We start from the raw sequence: 24792 nt of genomic DNA, 5'->3' as shown, positions 1-24792 counted from the left end.
CCGTATAGAAGGCCGACGTTTTAACCCCCACCGCTTCAATCCCCACGGAGAGTGACATTACATTTGAAAAATTATGTTGGTGCTCTTAGTTGTGACGCATGGTAGTTTCAATTTACATCTAAATAAGACATTAATGTGCTTACCAACAGTAACGGCTACAATGTTGCGCTCATCATGCGGCATGCCTGCTGCTCTAAATCAGAAGTCCGCTACAATGTGACCGAGTTATACCATCGAATTCAATCGAAAGATTGCTTGGACATATTATAACGGTAGAACATCAGCGCCGGTAGTCTCTTACTATAGGGCTTTCACTTTGCACACTGTTATTATCATAAAAACCCCTGGCGCGCGGATATCCTATCATATTCCCGGATTTTATGTTCAAACCAAAACCCGGATACTCGTCTTAATAAACACTAAATTTTAAACTAAAATTGATTCAACAGAAAGACAATTAATTTAAGACCTAAGTGCTTTATTTATATTCATGAATTTTTCCCTCTTTCATTTGACATCTCACTCGATAACAAAAAAATCTGGAGAGTAACGTTGCATTCCAGGGACGGACATAGGCTACTTTTTATCCCGGAAAATTAAAGAGTACCCACGGGTATTTAAGAAAACCTAAATTTAATTGAATGATGGCACGGGCATCATCTATTTGATACAGAGATAACTTGCACCCTGAAGATGGACCCAGGCTACTTTTTATGCTGGAAAACAACAAGGAGAATACCCAGTAATTTTTGAACACCTATATCCTAGTGGACTAAGTCGCGGGCATCATCTAGTGAAGACATAAAACCTTATATTTTACAGGACACTTGTCTCTGCTTACTTGAAGCAATCTTACAAGTTTCAAGGCTTCGGTGGGAACCCTATTTTGTACCGTGAGGGTCCTCATCGTACAGTTACAGATTTACCCTACTTCACGAGATTCATATCGCTATATAAAATTTTGCTGACATAGGCCGCAGCTATAGCTATTAAAATGCTGTGTTAAATGACCATAAAACGAAACGTAACATATTTGAATAATACATTTTAGTAGGTATTTAATTTAATAAGCCTGGACATACTTTTCTGCTTTACTTTCGTTTATAGGATATGATTAAAATTTTAAAGTCACAAAGCGTTATATCGTTCATTAAAACATCTCCGTGTTTGGTACATGTTCTTATTTCTGTCCCAACCTGCTATGTATTTTTATTTTAGGTGAGGTTTATTTCATAAATAATATTATAACAATATCTTTAATATACTTAATTGTAGCTAATTTTAATAATTACTTATCGTTATATTTTTAAATTTTGTTGTATTCTCAGACCAACAGTACTTAGGTGTTCCTTGGTCCTGTACATCTTTTAACCTGATTTGACATAATTTTGTTCATATAATTTTTTTTGTACAAAATGCATAACATTTTGTACAAAAAATGTAAAACATTTTGTACAAAAAATTTACTAAAATGGTAACAATTTTATTAATTTAACGAATAATTAACTTCATTTAATTGAAAATGTTTGCACACTATTAAATTTTAGGCTGGGGCTCTAGTTGCCAATTTTGTTTACTTCATATCGTATCAAAATTTGGAAATTTCTAGAATCTCTTGGAGTTGGTAAAGCGTCCCCTAGTTCGCCTCATCAGAATATTGATATTGATCTCCTTAATAAACATTTTACTTCAGCTAGTACAATCGATAACTCAGATAAGGATCGCACTCTGAGTATTCTTTCATCTATGCCAGCTCCTGATTATCAACCGTTTAATTTCAATCCTTTCACTGAATGTGATGTTAAAAAGAACATATTATCAGTCTCGTCTAATGCCGTGGGTGATGATAGCGTTAGTCGTAATATGATCTTACCTATCCTTGACGTTGTTATTCCTGTTCAAACACATATTTTAAATGTATCTATCTCAACGTCTAAATTTCCTGAAGCTTGGAAAAGTGCTCAAATTATTCCTCTCCCAAAAAAGGCTCATGCCTCACATTTTTCTGAATTTCGCCCTATTTCAATTCTCCCATTTCTATCTAAAGTTCTTGAGAAGCTAGTTTTCCACCAATTGTACCTATTCCTAAACAGAAATTGCCTTCTAAATCCCCTTCAGTCTGGTTTCCGGTCGGGCCATAGTACGACTACAGCGCTAGTAAAAGTCACCGACGACATTCGACGGGGCATGGATAATAAACAGCTCACTGTGTTGGTATTGCTGGATTTTAGCAATGCATTTAATTCCGTCGATTTTGACATCTTGCTGAGTCTGTTACGTTCCATTAACATATCTCCATCAGTGGTTGGTTGGTTTCAGAGTTACCTCAGTGGGCGGCGGCAGCGTATTCGCATCGAAGGTATGTTTTCATCTTGGTGCGAATTGCGTGCTGGGGTTCCTCAAGGTGGCGTGTTGTCTCCTTTACTCTTTGCTATCTTCATTAATTCAATTTCCCAAATCATTACTTCTCTCTATCACATGTACGCAGACGATCTCCAAGTGTACACTCAGTCAACTCTCGAAGACTTGCCCTCTGCTATTTGTACTATTAATAGGGACCTGGCGGCTGTCAGTGAATGGAGTAAGAGTTATGGTTTAAAAGTGAATCCTTGTAAATCCCAGGCTATTATTATTGGTGGTGCTGGCTTGATTTCGAGGGTTGATTGGGATAATCTACCAATACTTACATTAAATGGTGTTGTTATACCTTATAGTGCTACTGTGAAAAATCTCGGTGTCTACTTGGACACTACTCTCTCGTGGTCTCATCAATTAAAGGAACTCAGTAGAAAGACCTTTGCTGCCATGGGTTCTCTCAGGCACCTACGTTCTTTGCTTCCCATTCCTACTAAGATTATGTTAGCTCAATCTTTACTGCTCTCTATTCTCGATTATGCAGACGCAAGCTACATTGATTTAACCGAGGACCAACTTAATAAACTTGAGCGAATTCAAAACCTTGCTATTAGGTTTATATTTGGCTTGCGCAAATATGACCATGTCTCCGAATTTCGTTCAAAGCTCAAATGGTTACCCATTCGCTTTCGCCGGAATCTGCACATTGTTTCTCTTCTGTACTGTGTATTGTTCAATCCAATGACTCCAAGTTATTTAAAAGAAAATTTCAAATTTCTAGGCCATGACAGACCAGATAGAGTTTTACGATCAGCGGGAAAACTCATTCTAGCGCCACCTACACATCGGACAAAATACTTTAAGAATTCCTTCACGGTCACTGCTATCTGTTTATGGAACGAGCTTCCCTCGCAAATCCATCGTGCTGAATCCCTTAACAAATTTAAAATTGACGTCAAAGATCATTACCTATCTCTTTGCTATCATCAGTAACGGCATAGTTTATTATTTAAATCTATATGTGTATATATATCTATGTAGTCTTATGTATGTCTATTATACTTTATTTGTATGTATTAGTGTATTAACAATATGTATTTTATATTCTTATTATATGGTTTAGTTTATTTAGCTATTGGTATTTAGGTTTATTTTACACCACCTCCCACTGTTCATTTGTTCGTTTTTTCCCTAGCGTTAAGGTTGTCTGGAAGAGATCGCTATTTAGCGATAAGACCGCCTTTTTGTACCTACTTATTAAGATTTCTTTTTGTAACCTGTCATTTGTGTTTCTGTGGTGCAATAAAGTATATACATACATACATACATATCAAATTCGTATATATCAAACATATCGTACAGATAGAAATAAATAATTTATTCATTCAATTTATTTTATTAAACTTTCATTACTTTTCACCAAGTATAACTTAAGTAGGTAGGTACAGGCAGCAGTGGCGTGCAGGTCATAGAGGCATAAATGCACTGCTTACCCCAGTTGTAATAGCACAATGCATATTTTTCATTTTGACCTGCCAGTAAATAGCCTACCTGACTAATGCTTACCCTGGCTTCAAACACTGTGCACGCCACTGACAGGCAGGTACAGAATATTTTTATCATATTTTACAATAGTCTTAGTAATGATGTATTGTATTAATTATTGAATGTTGAAAAGGATAACATTTGTAAGATTAATTAAAAGGAAAGTTCAAAACAGATTTATTTTATAGTTTTTCATAACTAATTAATATGAAATAATCGTTTCCTGTCCGAGCATAAAATAAGTACCCACTATATGAGTAATAGTGATAAATGACCTAAGAATATTGCAATTTTTGTGTGTAATATTAATTTATACACCACTAGCTTATGCTCACGACTTTGTCCGCGTGGACTACACAAATTTCAAACCCCTATTTTACCCCCCTTAGGGGTCAAATTTTCATAAATCCTTTCTTAGCCTACGTCATAATAGCTATCTGCATACCAAATTTCAGCTCGATCCGTCCAGTGGTTTGAGCTATGCGTTGATAGATCAGTCAGTCAGTTGGCTTTTCCTTTTATATAAATAGACTACTTTTTAAGTACCATAAAAATAAGGGTGAATACTTACAGGAAAAGTTTATTGCTTGAAATATACAATGAGGTTTATTTTTACATTAATTTGATGCAAAAACAAAGCAGTGTGTAAGCACAGCAATAATATCCTTACTCGATGGCGCAAGTGTCGGCTTCCAAATGTCAACGCAAAGCAGTCGACGAAGTAGTACTTAGAAATTCTTTGGTCGCGTATCTCAAATTCAAATTGATTAAATTACTTAAATGATAAAAAAAGTTTTTTTAATGAACTCAAATTGATGAAACAAATAGTTTTTTTTTGACGTAGGGGTTAAAAGGTCTAATGGCGCCTCCACGGCGGACGACGCTGTGTTTATAGTCTTCTCACTAGAACAAAAGCGATAATAGACTAGCCAGACCAGCCATACTATATTGTTAGCTATGTCCACTTGCAATTGACGCCGATCAGCTGAGACGACGCGACAACGGTTAAATTAAACCTGAAGCCCTTTTCCGCATGCCCAATATGGAATACTCATATCGTGCAATCCATAAGCAACATATAATCCTAAATACGGGTAATATGGACAGACCAGTGAATAATAACGAGTTTTCTCGACATCGTGACAAGTTTATTCACTTTCTCTGTTATGACCAGAATGATATTAAGTACGCCGGTTTTGATATGCTGAGCGTGAAAACTCTGTAGGTATACCTACCAATAATACACATACTTACCTACTGGTAGAAAAGCGGTCAAGTACGAGTCGACACTCACGACGTGCACGCATATTGTGTCACGTCAAAAAAATTCATTCTTTCTCTCTTTTGCCTAATCCTCTCAATTAAGAATTCATCATTAATTAGAAACAATTTTTAATGGCTATACTATAAGAACTAAATAAAAAAATATAATTTTTCAAACAGACCCAACTAGGACACAAATACGGTAGTTTTTACAAAGATGATATCATTGATGTAGCAGGAATCTGTTGACTAGGCCAGGACTAAGTAGTAATTAGGTAGTAGAGTAGTGAGTAATTTTTCTGTAGTATTGAAAAGTTCGCGATTTTATGCGGATGGACAAACCTACCTATTAGAAAATGGGTTGCTTGTGAACACAGAAAGTTACTGGAATATGTGTGATAATATAAGATTTTATCGGAAATCTATGATTAATTTAAATATTTAGATAGAGATTCCTAAATGTGAATATTTAAATAGATTTTAATATACTTATAACTTCCTCCGGCAATTAATTTAGGTACCCATTTATATTTTAAAGGTGAAAAGCAACGTTTCTTGATTGCCTTCAATTCGATGATTAAATTAATGACCATGGATCTAGCAGAAATTTATACTTAGTTCCCAGTTGTATGTAGTTTGTGCAGAATTTTCTGTTTAGTAAAATGCAAATCATGACTTTTATTAATTAACGTGCTTATTAGGATGTAACTAGAACGCGAAACGCGAAAAAATCCTATATTTTGTAAAAGTTCACGATATATTTCAAATAAAACATCTGACTGACGCTAGAGGTCAACAAACGTTGCGTACCTATGTAATCCATTCGGAGTCAATGCCACGTCGTAGGTGGTGTAATAACCTCAGTTTTGAACGCTATAAGTACATTGCGGGTTTGACTTATACTAAATCACTAAAACTACAAAATGAGGCAAATGGTATTGGATTGCGTTTAGATAGTATAACAATAACGCTAAGTATTTGCTAGCGTTCTCGTTACATCCTGTATATGCGCGTCGGCATAGGTACCTACCTATAACACACCTATAAGTACAAAGTCTGGTAAAAGCATACGATGAGTATCTACATAATAAGCATTCGATGCAAGCTTTCTCATCTGAAAATGGTAGGTATCTCTGTCTAGTAAAAGGTTAGGCTCAAGGCACATTGCGGGAAAGTAGAAGTGGTGTATCTTTTACAAATATTAGTATGGTTTTTATTCATTTTGCTTCACACAAATCACGTCATGGAGCGTATGTATTTCGGATGCACTGTTTGTGTTATCTTGCCACATAATGTGATACCTATTCTGAACTATTTAAAGTCAAGATATCAATCGATAGAGGTACCCTTCGGCCCGATGGACTGACGATATAAATTGTAGAGGATGATGGTGCGGTATCGACGGGCCTTCGAATCGTCGATACCGCAAAGTCTTAAAGGTCTTCAATGAGTGTATCCTACCTGTGATGACGTATGGAGTGGAAACGTGGACACTGACAGTTGGCCTCGTCGACAAACTAAAAGTCGCTCAGCGCGCTGTGTTGGGTATCACTCTCAGGATTAAAATTTGGAACGAGGAGATTCGCAGAAGAACAAAAACGACCGACACACGTCATAGGATTAGCAAGCTGAAATGTCAACGGGCATGGTCATGCCTGTCGCAGAACCGACATGATGAGATGGGGCAGACATGTTATGGAGTGGAGACCGCGTACAGGTAAGCGCAGTGTGGAATGACCCGCTGGACCGATGACATGAAGAAAGTGGTGGGGAACGGAGACAGAGGTGAGGAAGGTGGAGGACCGTTTTTGGTGGCACGCTCTTGGAAAGGCCTATGTCCAGCCAAACAGGCTGATCGATCGGATTGGTGGGAAGCGGCTGGATGAATAAGGCTGAGGATAGGAAGTGTTCACTTGGGAACGTTTATATTTAAAAAGATGATATCCACAGGCTATCATTATTTAGATTATATAAGTATATTATGATGATGATCATGAATACGTAAAAGATATATAGCATTAATAATTAAACTAGCGCTGCAGCTTGCTGCAGCATGATGCTGAGTGGGAGACCTATATTGGGTCACACGTACTCGTATATAATATAGTATGTTTTTATTATTATTTTTTACCTATCAGTTTAATTATGTAGATTGACTTAATTAGCTTTTAAGGTTTATTATAGTATATTGTGATCAAATAAAAGTTTTCTTTCTTTCTTTCTTCTTTCTAATAAAAGTATGTGTGTTACTCCTGTTAGAGCTAAAATGTCAATAAGGAAGAAGGCTCCGTGGAATGTGAATTATTCCTTCACAGCCTATTTCGCAGGTAATCTTGGCGTGAACACTAGACACTGTTATTACTGCGTTCACACCTTGTCTTGCTCGTGGGAGTGATTAATGATCGTGTGCAAATTATACTTGGCAGCTTATTTATAATGCTTTTTTTACTTTAATATTTAAAAAGTTTGAGAGCTTAGCCAAATTGTTACAGATTTCTTTAATAATAAATAATATTAAGTATTAATGCTCCATTGTACTTACGTGATTGCATTTACCAAACAAATCGAGTTTCTTACACAGAACTAGCAGATTTTTTATCAAAAATACTAGCTAATCTACTAGCTAAGTTCATTACTTTTGATTAAACCTCACTCGTCTGTACAGACCCTTACATTTTAGTCTGTGATTTTAGTACAGCCGTGAGCCGTGTCTTTTTAAGAAAAGTAAACGCTTTCTTTCTTTTTGACGATGTAATAAATTGAATCATTTAACCTAACGTAATGTTTTATCGAAGCCAGAACTTTGAAACCAGTTTTGCTATGCAAATAACTTCTTCGGTTTTAGGGTTCCGTACCTCAAAAGGAAAAAAGGAACCCTTATAGGATCACTTCGTTGTCTGTCTGTCTGTCCGTCTGTCGTGTTTGTCAAAAAAACCTTTAGGGCACTTATCGTTGACCTAGAAACATGAAATTTTTCAGGTAGGTAGGTCTTATAGTACAAGTAAAGGAAAAATCCGATAACCGTGAATTATGTCACAAAAAAATAACTAAAATGTGTTCATGAACAAATAAATAGTACAATAATTAGTACTCATTTTCAATTTTCAATGTACGATAACTATTCCAAGTGGCGTATCATATAAAAGGGGCCCTAAAACAGATTTTTAATCATAATCATAATCATTTATTAATTTTGCTTGGATATGGTACATGTATATTATTTACATGGGGTCTTATGGTCTTATTCATTTTCATGCATAATAATTTTTGTTTTATCGTGGAAAATATCTATAAAATATGATTCTAGTACAGAACCCTGGGTGTGTGAGTCTGACTCGTGTTTTACATCTAAATAGTCAGTCCTAACTACTACTACTTACTATCAAGCTCGTGTCGGTTTGGTGTCCTACCTAACTATTAAGTTTCAACTCACATTATTGCATTTCAATATTAGAGCCATATTTTGCTCATTTGAAAAAAACATAAAAGAATTTTGGTTTACCTAGTAGGTACTTATTAAAAAAATATTAAAATTATTTATAAACATTAACAGTGAGGTGGATTACTGTGACTAAGTCATAAGAAAAAACAAAAATAATATATATTAATATATATAATAAATACAGCTAACAACACAAGTCAAAACCTGACATACAAGAATGTAGATCTATTTTGACCGTTTTTTAGCTGGACAAAAATATTTCTGGATTAGGCGTTATAATTATATAATTGTAGGTACTTACGTGTACGGTCAAGTCGAAAGCCTTCTTCCTTCTGTCCTAGTTACCTGCCTATATTTTGTAACATTGTATACGAAATCAATTAGAGAAAACCTATTAACCAAGTTGAAAATAACTTTTAGATGAATTAGGGGAATGGTTTAATGGTTCTATGGAATGGAAGGTTCTATAGAATATTGTATAGGTACTATCTATACTCTGTCCAATGATAAAATGAAAATAGAGAAAACTTCATAGCTAGCTTCTTATATAGATATTTCTTAAGTGCCTACTGTTGAAAACCCATAGAAATCTATTAGGTATAGTAAAGAACGTTTCTTCTCCACCATTTAAAATTATTAAACTTAAACAGGTAACCTCACAAAATACCACAAAGTGACTACCCATAAAATAAATGAAGTGTCTAACGGGAGTAAATCTTTGTACCTATACTGTACACTGGCTATCGACTTTGAAGTGGTGAAAGTTCTCTATACACTCGTATCGTTATAAGCTGTCTATTACTTCTGCTTTCCAGATTAATAAGTAATAGTCCTTCTATGGCTATGAAATCAAATTAAATTTCTGTATCTAATAACTAAAGTTAATAACGGATGATCGCTGTCTTCCACAAATAGAAATTTTAATGTTAATAAAACTGCCATATCCCTTACAAGTTAGCCAGCTTCTTCAAGGGCTAACTTGTAATGGAATAAAAAACAAATAAAAAACCTGCATGCATAAGTTATATTGATTGATGCAAATTTTTGCGTTTCATCGTTCATTTCGACCAGTGAGTTTTGCCAATGATGGATCCGAGACGTGGTCGCTAAATATGGGCCTCATAAGAAAGCTTAGCAGTTACTTATGGCCGATGGAGAGAACTCTGCCTGGAGTCTCTCTATACACGTGAGAAATGACGAGATCTATAGAAGAACCAGAATAGCCGACATAGCTCAACGGGTTGCAAAGTTGAAGTGAAATGGCACGTAGTTCGAAAAACCGATAAGCGCTGGGGCCCAAGGTTCTAGAATGGCGACCTAGCACCTAAAACTGATGTACTAGATGGACAGTTCAAACTAGTCTCAGCGAGCCGCTGGATTCAGGTGGTGGAAGCCCCAAAAAGATACCTATAGTGCTGTGTGCGTCAAACGGGGACAATGATTATATATTTTTAATTTTCCACAAAAACTAACGAATAAAAAGAAAAGATATATGAAATCCTATATCTAGGGTAGGTACCTATATCTACCATAGCGAGACCAATAACTAATCTATGGTAGGTACTCTTTTACTTTTGTTGTTGTGAAAATGAACTACAGATAAATTTGTGGTGAACTTTTTCAGTCAAATGCATGTCATTATAATAGATCGACATGAACTTTACCTAACAGCAACTGCAGTAACAAATAAATTACAGTAGGTACGGAGCCACCATATTTTATGATAGTACGAAACACTGACAAAAACATTCAATTTACATTCAAGGCCCAACTTTGTGCTCGTATTTCTAGATAACGAAGCAATTTAACGCATTTTGGAAAAATCTAATTAATGTCTATAAAGGTATGGTCAAATAATATGTTTAAAATTTTTGCAGTGTTAAAAAATGCTAAAGCAAATAAACTTTCACTTAAACATTCATATTTTAGGATCAACTGTAATGGATTTTTGTCGAATTTAATTACGAGAAAGTTTTCAAATATATGTTCATGCCTGTATAAAAAAGCGGTAGCAATTATCCGCTATAATTCATTTTTATAGCACTAATATAACGCGATAATATGCATAATATCGAAATAGCTGGATGACCACAACCAAGGACTTTCTGTACGCTTTGAACGTCGTTCTTTTTATTACTTTAAATACAGCAGTATGAGCCTATCATAGCCTATATTATGTATATTCATAATATGTAACTAGTATTAACTATTGTTTTTCATGTAGGACAACTAGTGTCTCTTATGTCTTTGACTCTACCTGACTAAATACACTTAACATGAAGCTTAATATGCAATATTACCTAATATGCAATATCAATTTGAAAACCCGCACTATGAATGAACTATCTCAAGCTATTTTTGATTCCATAAGGGTTCCGTATTATCATTGACTTAAAGATCCCTGAAAAGATACTGAGAGGCCAGTTACACTAACCTCGGTAACCGGTAGCTTGCAACAATAATTTCATTTTCTACTAAGTAACAGAACTTTTTCTGAACAGTTCACTTCCCTTCCGAGCTAATATTTCTTCATACTGGCTTCCTGCAAGGGGCGTATACCTGTGTGTGTGTATATAATAATTTACATATATGTACATAGGAACATCGTGTAACATAATATTAATATGCCGTGGTTTTGTAAGCTTTTTCTACAGAAGAGCTCATGACTGCGGATTTGTCTCTTGGATTTTTTTTCCTTAATTTCGCGTACATTCTTAAGTATGTCGAATTAAAACTCTAAAATATCAATATTAATAAACAAAATATACTTATAACAATCTCAAATACATAAATAAATGAATAGTAGGTAATAATAACGAAAAGAGTGAAAGAAATAAACTGTAGAGTTTCTTTCCGGTTCCTCTCCTCTTCTCCTCTTTCCGGAACCGGTGCGGTGGTAGATAGAGCCTTGACAAATCATGATACTTAATATCGTAAGTGGCACAAGTTGTCATACATTTCATTTAATCATAGAGGTAAGTATCACACAGGTCGAGATGGCAATCGGGGTATGACGTCACCCGCGCTATGGGGCATCCCCACCACGATTGACATCTCGACCTGTCGCGTACTATAAGCACTTAGGTATTTTTACCTTGCACTTGTTTGGCGCGTATACTACAATGCTAATTTTTTCATAACATTTCGTGAAACCAATACATTCATGTAAATGTAAAGCACCATTTTCGCGTTATACTTATAATGCAAAATAATGTTGTATCATGCACGTAACAGATTTCCGCGAAGGCCTCTATTATCTCAACCTCAACTATTAGTAGCCGTAACAATGTCTCTGTTACAATGTGCAGTTTTATTGCAATTATGTAAACTATACTATGTTAATGTAGTGTTTACTATTCATTATGCATCCATTACAATTACATTTACATTGGCATTTATTGTATTAGTGCTTTATAGACTGTCATTAACGACGGTATCATCATACAGACGTAGTTTGGTTGTCATTTGGATATTAACCAAGCAAACTCGACTTAATTTTGCAGACACGTTATGAAAACTAATATGTATTTTGCCAGATTTCCTTAAAAATATCTAGTTTTAAAGCTACTCGGGTTAAAACATATTTGTGTCTAAATTTTTGAGATCATGTACCTTTGAAACTGAATATTTTACCACAAATCTGTAAAATCACATTTTTAAATTCCTAGAACGTATGTATATCCACAAAATATATATATTATATATATTTTTTTTCACTGACTTTCGTCGATGATGGTAGCGGCTGGACTTATATTGCATGTAATCTTTTTAATGTCTACCCAACTACGAGATCAGCAAGTAAGTATTCAGCTTCAATAGAAAGTAGTTTAAACTTGTTCACGAATCCATCATGTTTAATGACTTTACAGATTTATATCGCTCGATTATCTCGAAAAGTTCAGTATTTTATTTAATATGCATTCTAGATAAATTACATCCAGGGAGATGTAAAAGTGCCTATAAAATAAATAAAATAAAATAAATAAAATAAAATCATTTTATTTCAGGTCTGGGACCCATATAAAAACATGTTGATAATTAAAAATTAAAATGTGTATAAACAGTATTTAGTAAAAATCATTTAAAAAAATGAATAGTCATTTTGCGTTCGGGATCTGGTGTACCTTAAGCCAGTGTTTATAGAACACATTGTCAGGGGATGCCTGAGCGACGACTTTAATCATTTTATTATTAGAATTACGGACGGTTTCCCAGAAACCCGCAATTCTATTTCGTATAACGGCGTATCAGTCCGGGACTCCAGCGCCGGCGAACATGCCCGACGCGCTACAATACCTCGGCATTTTTAATAAAATGCGAAGGGCATCATTATATTGTACCCTGAGGATGTTAAAGGATCTTTTGGTGTAGTTGATCCATAATTGTGAAGTATAAAAACTCATACAATAAGCTTTAAACAACGTAACTTTAACATCCTCAGAGCACCGAGCAAATCGGCGAGCGAGCATGTTGCACCATATTGCCAGTGACCGTCGCTCTCGTTCTATGTCAAAGTCGTCACTCAGGGACCCCGTCAACATGTGTCCAAGATACCTGAACTGTTACACAACCTGTACTGGTGTCCCATCTAATAAAACTGGTGGTATCCTCTCCGGACCAGCTCTAAAAATCAACATTACTGATTTGCGTACATTGTATTTTAATCCATGTCTCAAGGCGTAACTTTCGCAAATCGATACCAATTTACGGAGACCATTTATTGAGGGGCTAAGTAGCACCATGTCATCGGCGTAGCTTAAGTTGTTAAAACAAACTCCGTCAATATGACAACCGATGCCAGTACCACTTATCTCCCCAATCAGGTCATCAACGTAAAGATTGAACAGGTCCGGAGAGGTTAGCCCCCCCTGACGTACACCGCACTCTTGTTTAAACTCACTAGAAGCTGTGTCGCCCCAACGCACAATGTTCGTTTGATTCTCGTACCAATATCTCATCAGCTCGACAATCCGCTATGGACGTTGGATAAATCAGTCAGTCAGTCAGTCAGTCACCTTTTCATTTTATATCTTTAGACTAGCTCCTATTCTTTAATAGATATAATAATAAGCTTAGCTTATAATACTTACGTCTTAAATCTATTGTAAATTAGAGTTATAAAACTAATTGTGGCTAATTAAGTATGTAGAGCACTTTGATAGGCAGATGGCATTCTAATTTTTTTGCAAAGATCTTATCTCCAAAGAAGCTTTCCAAGGTTCGGGTGTAACAAGTGATATCTCAATTATAATTACAATGCTAAACAATAAAAGTTACGTGTAATCTTTTTGACCACTCTTACTTTTACTGAAACGGTATCCGCAAGGCACGGAACAATGAGTTGCACTCATTAAAATTGCAAAGAAGCAAAATTATTGTCCAAATGCGAGTACGAATTGCATTACGGCAAACAAAAAGCAAATTTCTCTTTAGAGTACATGTCACGTAGGCGTAGGGTTGCCATTTTTGAAGGAGATTTAATACTATCATCATCATCATCATGATCAACCCATCGCCGGCTCACTACGGGGCACGGGTCTCCTCTCAGAGTGAGAAGGTTTTTAGCCATAGTCTACCACGCTGGCCATGTGCGGATTGGTAGACTTCACACACATTTGAGAACATTATGGAGAACTCTCAGGCATGCAGGTTTCCTCACGATATTTTCCTTCACCGTTAAAGCAAATGATATTTAAAAGTTGTGATAGCCTAGTGGTTAGGAGTTAGGACGTCCGCCTTCTAATTGAAGGTCGGAAGTTTGATCCCGGGCACGCACCTCTAACTTTTCGGAAATTATGTGCGCTTTAAGCAATTAATACTATCAGTATTATAGAAATAGGTATCTACTACCTATAAGTAGTTACTAACTCATGGTAAAGATATATGAATAGATTTGTTTTTAATTCATACAAGCTTATGCTCGCGACTACGTCCGCGTGGACTACACAAATTTCAAACCCCTATTTCACCCCCTTAGGGGTTGAAATTTCAAAAATCCTTTCTAAGCGGATGGCTACGTCATAATAGCTATCTGCATGCTAAATTTCAGCCCGATCCGTCCAGTAGTTTGAGCTGTGCGTTGATAGATCAGTCAGTCAGTCAGTCACCTTTTCCTTTTATATATTTAGATTTCTTTCGTACTTTTTAATTTTCTTGCTTAACTTTGCGGAAATTAAATCAAAAATATGCAATTAAGTTAGACAGCACTTTTTAACTTAGGCATATCTTTACCTACTAATTATGACATCTTATTGTGTATTCGTGATTTACAATCTAAATCTAAATACATACACTTTCATTAGTGACTCAGTTAAATTAAGGCTGTTTTATGCCGGAGCAATAACATGCGACAATAAGGCATACTACAAATGGAAACATCAATAAATAAATATGCGGTCTAAAGCATGCGGCAATTTTATGCCGACGCAACATCGTGCTGAAGAATTGAAATATTACGGTACAAGAGTCTGCCATCGATTCTTGATACAATTTAAATTATCGTACCGTGTGGCCACACAGCTTCAGGAAGCTTCACACTAGCTCACGCACACCACGACGTGCCACGGACGCTCCGTGCGCCCAGTTTGGCGGCAAACGGAGCGTCCGTGACACGTCGTGTTGTGCGTGAGCTGCGCTAGAGTGAGTGAACCTACAGCCAGCCGCTAGTATGAAGCTTCCCCTGTGGTCTATATTATCTACTCGTGTGGTGTGGCCATGTCACATGACCAATGTCACATTATGTTGCTCTGCGGGAAATGAAACTAACGAAGATGTACATTTCGTGATATAGCAGATACTATTAAGTCATATTTTCGTAATACCTTAGATGTCGCGGTCATCGACGAGAGGCCCATTGTTGGATCTCAAGCAGGGATTTCCTTACTCTAAAACTTGATTCATTTGTATCCAGCTGTTCGCTGCGGCAATATTGCCATGTATCCACCTAGTGGGGAGTCGCTCATCCGCTAGTCGCTAAGTCGCTAGTCCGATACAAAGTGTCTCTCACCAGTTTTCTGTTTCTTCTACTTAAGATCTCCTCATTTTGCCTCCTAAATTACCCTTTACGGCACTCTTGAGCTTCTGAAAGAAGCTTTCCTTATCGGGTTGACGACTAGGTCACAGTTCACGAGGGTACTTGTAACGACGAGGCTTCGACGACACTGGCAAGCTTCAAATGTAAACTACATTTACGCTAGGTAGCCTATGAATCGCCTATTTTTCTTTGATTGTACATCACCAATAGCCTAATTTGACTTATCGTCGATTCAGGATCAAACAGAGAGGTCTCGTACTTTAGTTCACTCTGACTAAATACTACAACTATTGACAAAAACATCAGTTGGCAACCCTAATGAGGTGTAACGTAACTTGCTTAGTGCAAGGATTGTGCATGTTTTCAAGTTCAAAATGACTAAGCGGATACACAGTATTGTTTCGTTTGAATCGCCAGCGAAAGTTAAGGTCAGAGGACGCCTACCGCTTGTACGATGAAATTGAGAGTAAGATAATTATATTCTCTTTAAGTAAAGATAATTGACTAAAGTTTGTACAAGAAAAGATTGCCTTGATATGAAGATGTTTTATTATTTATCATCACATAGTGTAGAACTGCAAAATCGCTGCGCCGCGTACGTATCTGACTGTACCGTACCTACTGTATGCTACTCTAAACCAATTCCTTAATTTTCAACCTTAGGTATTATAGTTGCGGCTGTTACTGCAGTTTCCTACAGGGCGAGAAGCGAAAATCTGACAAGCCAAGCCAAGCCAATACAGTCGGTCAATTGTACTATACTCTGTATAAGCAGTTTTGTTCCAAACACCACCAAAAGGAATTTTTTTACCATTTTGGTACTGGACCCTAAAAATTACTCAAACGCGTTTCCCTCACATGTGGTTTTACGTTTCATGCTAAGTACCTACATACAAGAACAGTAAATTTATTACACTTCAATTAAATGTAGATAATTGATGTGCTAATTGGCAAGTGGACTAATTGTCCAATGCGCTGATCCCTTCAACAGGTGAAATATACCAAGTAAAAACAATCACGCGATGGCCTTAATAAAATTTTACGTTTCTTTGTATTTTCGTGCAGTGGGTTAGTAGTGTATGCGATCACATACCTACGTGGTGTACGGTCTGTTACATTCTTCACTAGTAGTTAGTACCTAGACACCTAAATGTCTGTCGGCTGAACTCATGTGTTAGTCGGAGTATGCCTACTACGGAGTATGACTAGTTTTGAATCCGGGGCCTTTCAATGGGCCAGCTCTTGCGACTTCTCGCTATGCGGCGATAAGGAGACTGCGCGAGTCGCACTACTTCGCCATGGCGTTGCGTCACGATCAATGGCCCAGTGAAAGAGAACCCCGGAGTCCGGAGAGGATCGAAATCAGCCGGGCATACTCCGAGTAACACGGGAGTTCAGCCGACAGACATTTATATTTATAATAGATATTATACCTACTCGTATCACTCACGCTACAATAGTATTTTGTGCTGTGACGCTGTTTTTGATTACTAGACCGAGATAATTAAAGTACTTAGTTTAATTTCATATGGCAATAACAGTAATTACTTACTAGAAGAGTTTACACTTAAGCTACGCAGTGAGGTGAGGAAATTGTTTGTAAATAAAAAACAGTCTGGTAGTGCGAGGCAGACTTACCCACTGAGGTTTCTCAAAAACCCTTTTATTTGAAACCGAAAAGCGTAGTTTGTTTGTAAAGGCTAATTTCTAAAAAAATTGCTAGTTAGAGACATCGTTTTATTTTCCTTTAATCTTTTCATACAATTTTATCAACTCTAATAACTATTATTAATTTCAACACTAAAATATCACTAATATTACGATATTTTTTTGTGTATTAGGTAGGTACTTCAGGGGTAGGCACATTACTAAAATAGTTCTGAGAAAGAGTGGGGCGGTTGAATTTTTTTTAAGTACCTAGTATTTTACAAATCTGCGAACATCCTTGTAACTTTATGCATGTCTATAATCATGATAATTTCAGTGTGTTAAAATTTTTCTGAGAGTTCATGATTATAATTTCACTTGTTAAAAAAACAAAATTTTTATAAAATGTTATTACTTTTAAATCTACTCATCCAAGACTGATGAAAATGAGTGTCAAAAAGATGCACAAGTCATCCAGAAAGTGTGTTAGATATCATTTGGAAGTGAATGCGAGAGTGTTCGTCTATGTAATGAGCTTCTTGACTTTTTGTATTATACCTACTAGTAACTAGTTGTATACTTAAATAAAAGATTAACTAGTCAGAGGACAGTAAAAAATATAGTTATCCATGTCAATCAGCAACCGAAACCAAAAATGATTGTTTTTGCCGCTATTATTGAGGTAAATAATACAATTAGCTACCGGTATTACTATATTAATAACATCGATATCTAAATTAAGTCCGACAAAAAAAAATAATTTTGCATACTTAGCACTTAACTGTTCATATCCCGTTAAGGATATAGTATAAGGAGGGGGGGGGGGGGGGGGGGGGGGGGGGCAGTAAGAAGAGAGCGTTTCTGTTTAATGAGTTTACTAGTAGGTAAGAGATAAATTATGAAAATTAAAGTAGGCAAAAACTTAGATAACTAAAAATTATCTAAGTTTTTGCCTACTTTAATTTTCATAATTTATCAGGTACAAATACCTACACAATTAGGTACTTACTATAGACAGTAGGTAACAAGGAGTTGACCTTAGTAAATAGATTTTTAATCATCGGAGTAAGCAAGGCACGCAAGGTGTAAAACAAATTCCAAACTCACTGATGAAAGACGATTTATTACACCTTTCGAAAGTGTACGTCAAAACCATTGACCGATGGATGGAATAACTTGAATTTTTTGATTTGAGGAATTTATAACTCGTAAATATTTCATAGCGAAGACACTTAGATGTTAGCAATGACTTGCTTATTACTAGGAGTTATATGAAAGTGTGTCTTTTATAAACCGGGGCGCTATTCGCACTTTTGTGGTAGGTAAGTAACTACTCGTGAATTCAACACCTAACACCGACTAATAGGTATTATGTACTTTAAATAGTTTACCCATATCCATACTAGTTGATCTAGAACAAGCTTGGCACTCCCTTATTCCATAAGGCCGAACTTATTCCAAAATAAAATCAGTAAGTACCTACTTTATTTATTATTTACCAATTCTAGATTTTTTTATCAATTATGTTAGGGGTTCTAAATACTTTATAGGTAGACCCTGATTTTGGAGCACGTCTCCCGCATTTTCTGAAAAAATATAAGCTAATAAAACATTTACAAAGCTTAGCTCTCTACAAACCCACACAAGAATTACGACTTTACGACAATACCTTTATACGGCCTTTATAAATATAGTAGGAATATTTGTTTAAAATATAGTCCGTACAAGACTCCTCATCTGCTTTTTTAACTCTATGGGTCAGCTGTCATGTTAAAAGTACGGTTCACCTTTAAAATAAGGTCTAAAATCGTACTTTTGACATGAACATTGACACAAAAAATTAAAATGGTGCGTGAGGAGTTAAATTTTACGCGTTATAATATTGGATCTTCATTTTTGTCACATAGTTTTGTTTTTACGGCTATGCGCTTATAAATCATGTCAACTTTAGTGTCTGTTTTTTTGTGTGGAAAGTTTTAGAACTAGTTTATGTAGAACAATCTGTTGTTTGCAACATCAAATTGTGAATTCGTAAAATACCTACTACCTAGATTTTTCTAGAATCTTTTTGTTACACTAGGTAGGTATTTGACGCGTTCCAGTTTCGTACGAGGGTCATCATATTTTATAATAATAATATGTTCATTTGTACCTCCTCCGAGAACCTCTAGATCTACTCATGTACCTCCAGCCTTTATTCATTGATTTATTACCTAAAATCTAAATCCACCATTGACTTCATCCGGGTGGATTTAGATTTTTAAAAATCCTGTGAAAACTCTTTGATTATCCGGGACAATAAGCCTATGTTTTTTAATTGTACCTACTCATGCCAAAAAAATATGTCGATCCGTTGCTCTGTAGCGGCGTGATTGAAGGACAAACCAATAAATTAACACTCTCTCGCATTTTACTTATACTTCTGCAGGATCACCGTTCCCATTTGTTATTGTTTTGTAAAATCAATGTGTGAAAAAAAATTATAATATGGTGATGTACTCAATGGCTCTATCTAATGACGTAGGTAACCTGAATAAAATGCACATAGTATTATTTCCAAATAATACTATGCGAATCTAGGCTATCTTTTTATTCTATCAGGTGGATACAACAACAACACTTTTGTTTTTTAAATTGAAATATAATGGCCCCCATCAACTTTGAATCTCCTAACGTTTGAGCTAAGTTCCTAGCTCCGGATTCCTGATGTTCAAATCAATATTTTAACAAAACTTCACATTCCTCACGTTTATCTACGTCATATTATAAAAGACTATCATATACATATCTAAGTTTTATGAAAGCGTTTACCTAAATACCGTTATAGCTAAATCATTGCTAAGTTACTTAATTCATTAACTCAAGAACCCAAAGTGAGTCGTAGTTTCAGACACTTGAACAGTAAGATATACCACTTGTGTTTGTTCCGTAGAACCACTATTCTGTTCTTTGACTCGAGTTCCCGTATTACCTGTAAAGATTCATGCTTCTAACAATATTCGCCCTAGAATATTGTTAATAGCTTGAAATGTCTTGAATTTCAATATTTCAATCCTGCAGTGAAATAAGTCATCATCATCGTGATCAACCCATCGCCGGCTCAATACTGAGCATGGGGCTCCTCTCAGAATGAGAAGGGTTTGGCCATAGTCTACCACGCTTGTCTTGTGTATATTCGCAACTTCACACACCTTTGAGAACATTATCTCTCAGGCATGCTGGTATCCTCGTTGAAGCAAGTGATATATTTTATTTGCTTAAAACGCACATAACTCCGAAAAGTTAGAGGTGAGTTTGAACCCCGGACTAAGAGGCCGACGTCTTAACTAGGCTGTCACCACAAGTATTTATGTAAAATTTTAGGAAAACTTCTTACTGTCTATACTTAAACTAGGTAAGCAGTCAATACAGAGCGTGTATGAAGTTTTCCCCACTATAGGTACGCTCCGTTTTCAATGTACAGGTATCTCTAGCCTCCGGGGTAGGTACAAGTACATCCTTGCTAGTATGGTTGACCCAACACTTAAATATGAGTTATGACAACTTTTTTTTTAAAGAATATTAGCCATGTTAAAAATATTCCCCTTTCCTCTCCAACTAAGCGTCAGGCTTGTGCTAGGAGTAGGTACGACAATAGTGCAACGGGCGGGGTTTGAACGACGACGGTTCGGTTTCCAGTCCACTCCTTTACCGGTTGAACTATTGAACACTATGCCCCATAATATTATATACCTCTGACGACTCGAATAAGTCTAGACAACCATCTTGATGTACATCATACCGACGACGAAAGCGTTACACTGGCCGCTCAATATATTCACTTCCTTCCGTATTTACTTAGTAACGAATGAATCTTGCACTAGGAGTTTTTATGAAGATAACTAGCTTCTAGCTAAGACTTCGTACGCGTGAATTTAGGTTTTTTAAAATCCTGTGGAACTCTTTGATGTCCCGAGATAAAACTATGTCACTCTCCAGGTCTTTATCTATACCCATGCTTAACATCACATCGATCCGTTGCTCTGAAGCGACGTGATTGAAGGACAAACCAGCAAACCAACAAACCAATAAACCAACAAACAAACAAAACAACCCTCCGTTTTCGCATTTATAATATGGGCACGAAATCTTTGTCTGGATACCAACTAATCGCTAGGGCAGTGTGGCTCGGCAACGCGCTCGACCTAGGACTTGTTGTAAAGAACGATATCATAAAGGCTCAACGGGTTGCGAAACTCTGACAGACTGACTGACTGATGTATAAACGCACAGCTCAAAGTACTGGACGGATTGGGACAGATAACTATTATGACGTAGACATCCGCTAAAAAAGGATTTTTGAAAATTCAACCCCTAAAGGGGTAAAATTGAAATTTGTGTAGTCCATGCGGACGAAGTCGCGAGCATAAGCTAGTCTGCAATATAATAATATTGTGCTCTATACACTTTCTTTCTTCGTTCCTTCCCCCTTTTGTCTCGTAGACTACATAACGTGACATGTAGTGCCATACACCACAACTACTGTCTTGGTCTATCCAGGTGTTAGCTTAATTTATAGTTCACTGAACGTGACGTGACAATAATGTACTCCCCTCATAATGCGCTAGAATTTTCTATAAAAAGTTATGAACTTAATATAGTATTATACAATTCGTCACGCGCTCTTTAATAGAATATATTATTGTGGGGAAACCTGCATGTCTCGGTAAAAATTCTGAGCTGCGTTAATGAATATTGTAGTGTCATAACTTCCTCTCTAATTCTCTAATTTGCTGTATTTTTAGGGTTCCGTACCTCAAAAGGAAAAACGGAACCCTTATAGGATCACTTTGTTGTCTGTCAGTCTGTCTGTCAGTCAAGACACCTAAGTACAGGTACTTCCCGTTGACCTAGAATCATGGAATTTGGCAGGTAGGTGGGTCTTATAGCTGGCTTTAGGGGAAAAATCTGAAAACCGTGAATTTGTGGTCACATCACACAAAAAAATTAAATTGTGGTGATAAACTAATAATTAGTATTTTCAATTTCCGAAGTAAGATAACTATATCAATGGGGTGGGATGGGGTATCATATGAAAGGGCTTCATTTGTACATTCTAAAACAGATTTTTATTTATTTTTAGGTATTTAATAGTTTTTGATTTATCATGTAAAATGTCGATAAAATACGATTGTATTACGGAACCCTCAGTGCGCGAGTCTGACTCGCACTTGGCCGGTTTTTTTAGTTTCGCTCATTTTAGCTATGGAGGAATATTATTGAACGAATAAAGCAATAAAAATCGGTCAAGTGCGAGTTGGAGTCGCACACGGTTTTATCGTACAAGGTAATCTTAACATTATGTACTTTTTAGTTTTTTTAAATTTGCATTTGAAATTTTTATTATTTGTTGTTATAGCGGCACTAGAAATATAGACTATACAGTATACATACATGTATACATACGTACAGCCCGTTGACAGACAGACGGATGTACAGCGGCGGAGGCTTAGTAATAGGGTTCCGTTGGCACTCATACGAGCCATAAAACGTGTATTTGCAATAATAAATTATTATGATTATGATTACCCTTCGGGTACGGAACCCTAATCGGATGAATGAACCCTCATGAAGTCCGGTCGGTTTCCCGGCTGTTGCAATTGATCATACAAGGCTTAATCTAAGGAAGACGAAGACCTGGTAGACGACGTACTTCCTGGGTAAAAATCTTAACGAGCACTACGGAATGAGCACAAAGCCGTGATCCGTGCGACTGCATCTAAGAACAGATTAAGTAGCCAAACGTTGTACAGGTGATGGCATCTAAAGAACACGACATACAAGAACCAACTCTCACTATGAATCACACCCCTATCCAAGTTGCACAATGCACATCCCCAAAAAAGGTTGGGCATCTTGAGAGAAGACTGAAATGATTTGCTACATTCGCATGATGGTGATGATGATTGAGTCTTACTCCGTGGAATATAGAACGGCAGTTATAGTCTAACATGTGACTGGTCTTTGGCTACTACCTTAACATGATTCCACTAGAGTCCCACTTTTGACTGTAAGTCTGCCTCAATGGACCTCCTCCAGATGTTGGTTCGACTCTCTCTCTTCACCAATGTTTGAGAGCCACACACATCAAGGACGAGGAAAACATTTCCTTTAGTAATTTAAACTAGATCATTCCTATATGCAAATGTGCAGTTGCAGTCTCTTTGAAAGGCTCTGTTCCAAACTACATAAGTGTGAAAGCTTTATTAAAATCGGTTTGTACGTAGAAAGTTTACATGATCGTAAATACGTTTCATAGGTTATTTTTAATTATATGATATGTATGTAAAGCTCCTAAAAGAAGCATATTGATTAGGTATGTAAATGATAAAAAGCTTGGATTTGACTCGCTCCAGCAATGCGCGGGACTGCAATATTGCTTGTACAGTATGGCAAAATATTATTGTAAAATTAGCACTTGTAAAGAGCAACCGCCGAGTTTCTTGCTGGTTCTTCTCGGTAGGAAAAGCATTTCGGACCAGTGATAAATTTAATTATTTGAAGATTCAAAAGCACTTACTTGAACAGAAATATATTCTATTGAAATATACGCGCGAAGTCCGTTATCTGTGGTTAATACATACTTACTTATTTATCAAAAATAGTTAGCAGTAATATAATAGAGTAACTTAAAATAATTGTAAGTATATTGCTTACCTACAGCTTAAACTTATAACTTAGGTATATTAAAATAAATAATAAACTCACCATAATAAAATTGGCTGTGGCCGCGTTGTCAAAAATCCGAAATAGAATAGAGTTAATCCGAAAATCAGAACATAACAATAATTAAGGCAACTGAAATGCGTTCAAGTACCAAACAGCAAATCTGATTTCATCCGACACGAGCTTATCACTGATGAAGAAGACACATCACATTCCGAAAAAAAATCGTTCGTAATTAAGATCGCGCGCGTAACGACCATAGACAATGTTTTCTTTTAATTGACCGTTTTAATTGTTTCTCGCGTGCCAGTATCGACAATAACTTGGGAGAGAAGTGGGAGTTGCGGTGTTAAAGCGTGCTTTTTAGTTGCCGGACGATGGTCAACTGGCGGCAGACGCGCGCTTGGAAGCAACGGTGCCTTACCGTTTACCATGCACATCGCTGAAACCAAAAAGCCTATACTTCCCCTATTTCTTAACTGTAAAGTATTGATAAGGTTATTCGATTGTGGTATCTACTTATATTTTCATGTGGACTTTAAGAATAATCGACTTAAGTAGGTTCTATGCCTGAACTAAAAAAACAACCTCGCCTAAGCTTTAGTAAAAAATTAACCATTTTCTACTTTTCAAAATGTTTTGAAAAATTTCGTAGAAATTGTCTTAAGAAACTTAAAAGTAACATATCGATGCGCTTAGCTACCATATATAAATTTCAAAGGCACTATAAAAATATCTATGTGAAAGTTAACATTTTGTGTTTCTAGCCACTCCCTCGCGAGTGCCAAGGTTGTGAAAGTGT

The 24792-nt window shown here is 36.3% G+C and overlaps 1 protein-coding gene across 2 annotated transcripts in view; it reads right to left on the bottom strand.

Moving 5' to 3' along the window:
- Window positions 1–24357, bottom strand: part of LOC117984958 (uncharacterized) — a 39021-nt gene extending 14664 nt beyond the window's left edge. For both annotated transcript variants that reach the window (XM_034971632.2, XM_069500554.1), the window contains exon 1: window positions 24033–24357. The gene's annotated coding sequence lies outside the window, so the exon portion shown is untranslated. The remainder of the gene's footprint in view (window positions 1–24032) is intronic.
- Window positions 24358–24792: the final 435 nt, after the last annotated feature.

This window comes from Maniola hyperantus, chromosome 9, assembly GCF_902806685.2.
Source record: "Maniola hyperantus chromosome 9, iAphHyp1.2, whole genome shotgun sequence".
NCBI classification, from domain to species: Eukaryota; Metazoa; Arthropoda; class Insecta; order Lepidoptera; family Nymphalidae; genus Maniola; species Maniola hyperantus.
The sequence above is the reverse complement of the archived record's forward strand: the minus strand, read 5'-3'. Positions and strand labels throughout refer to the sequence as shown.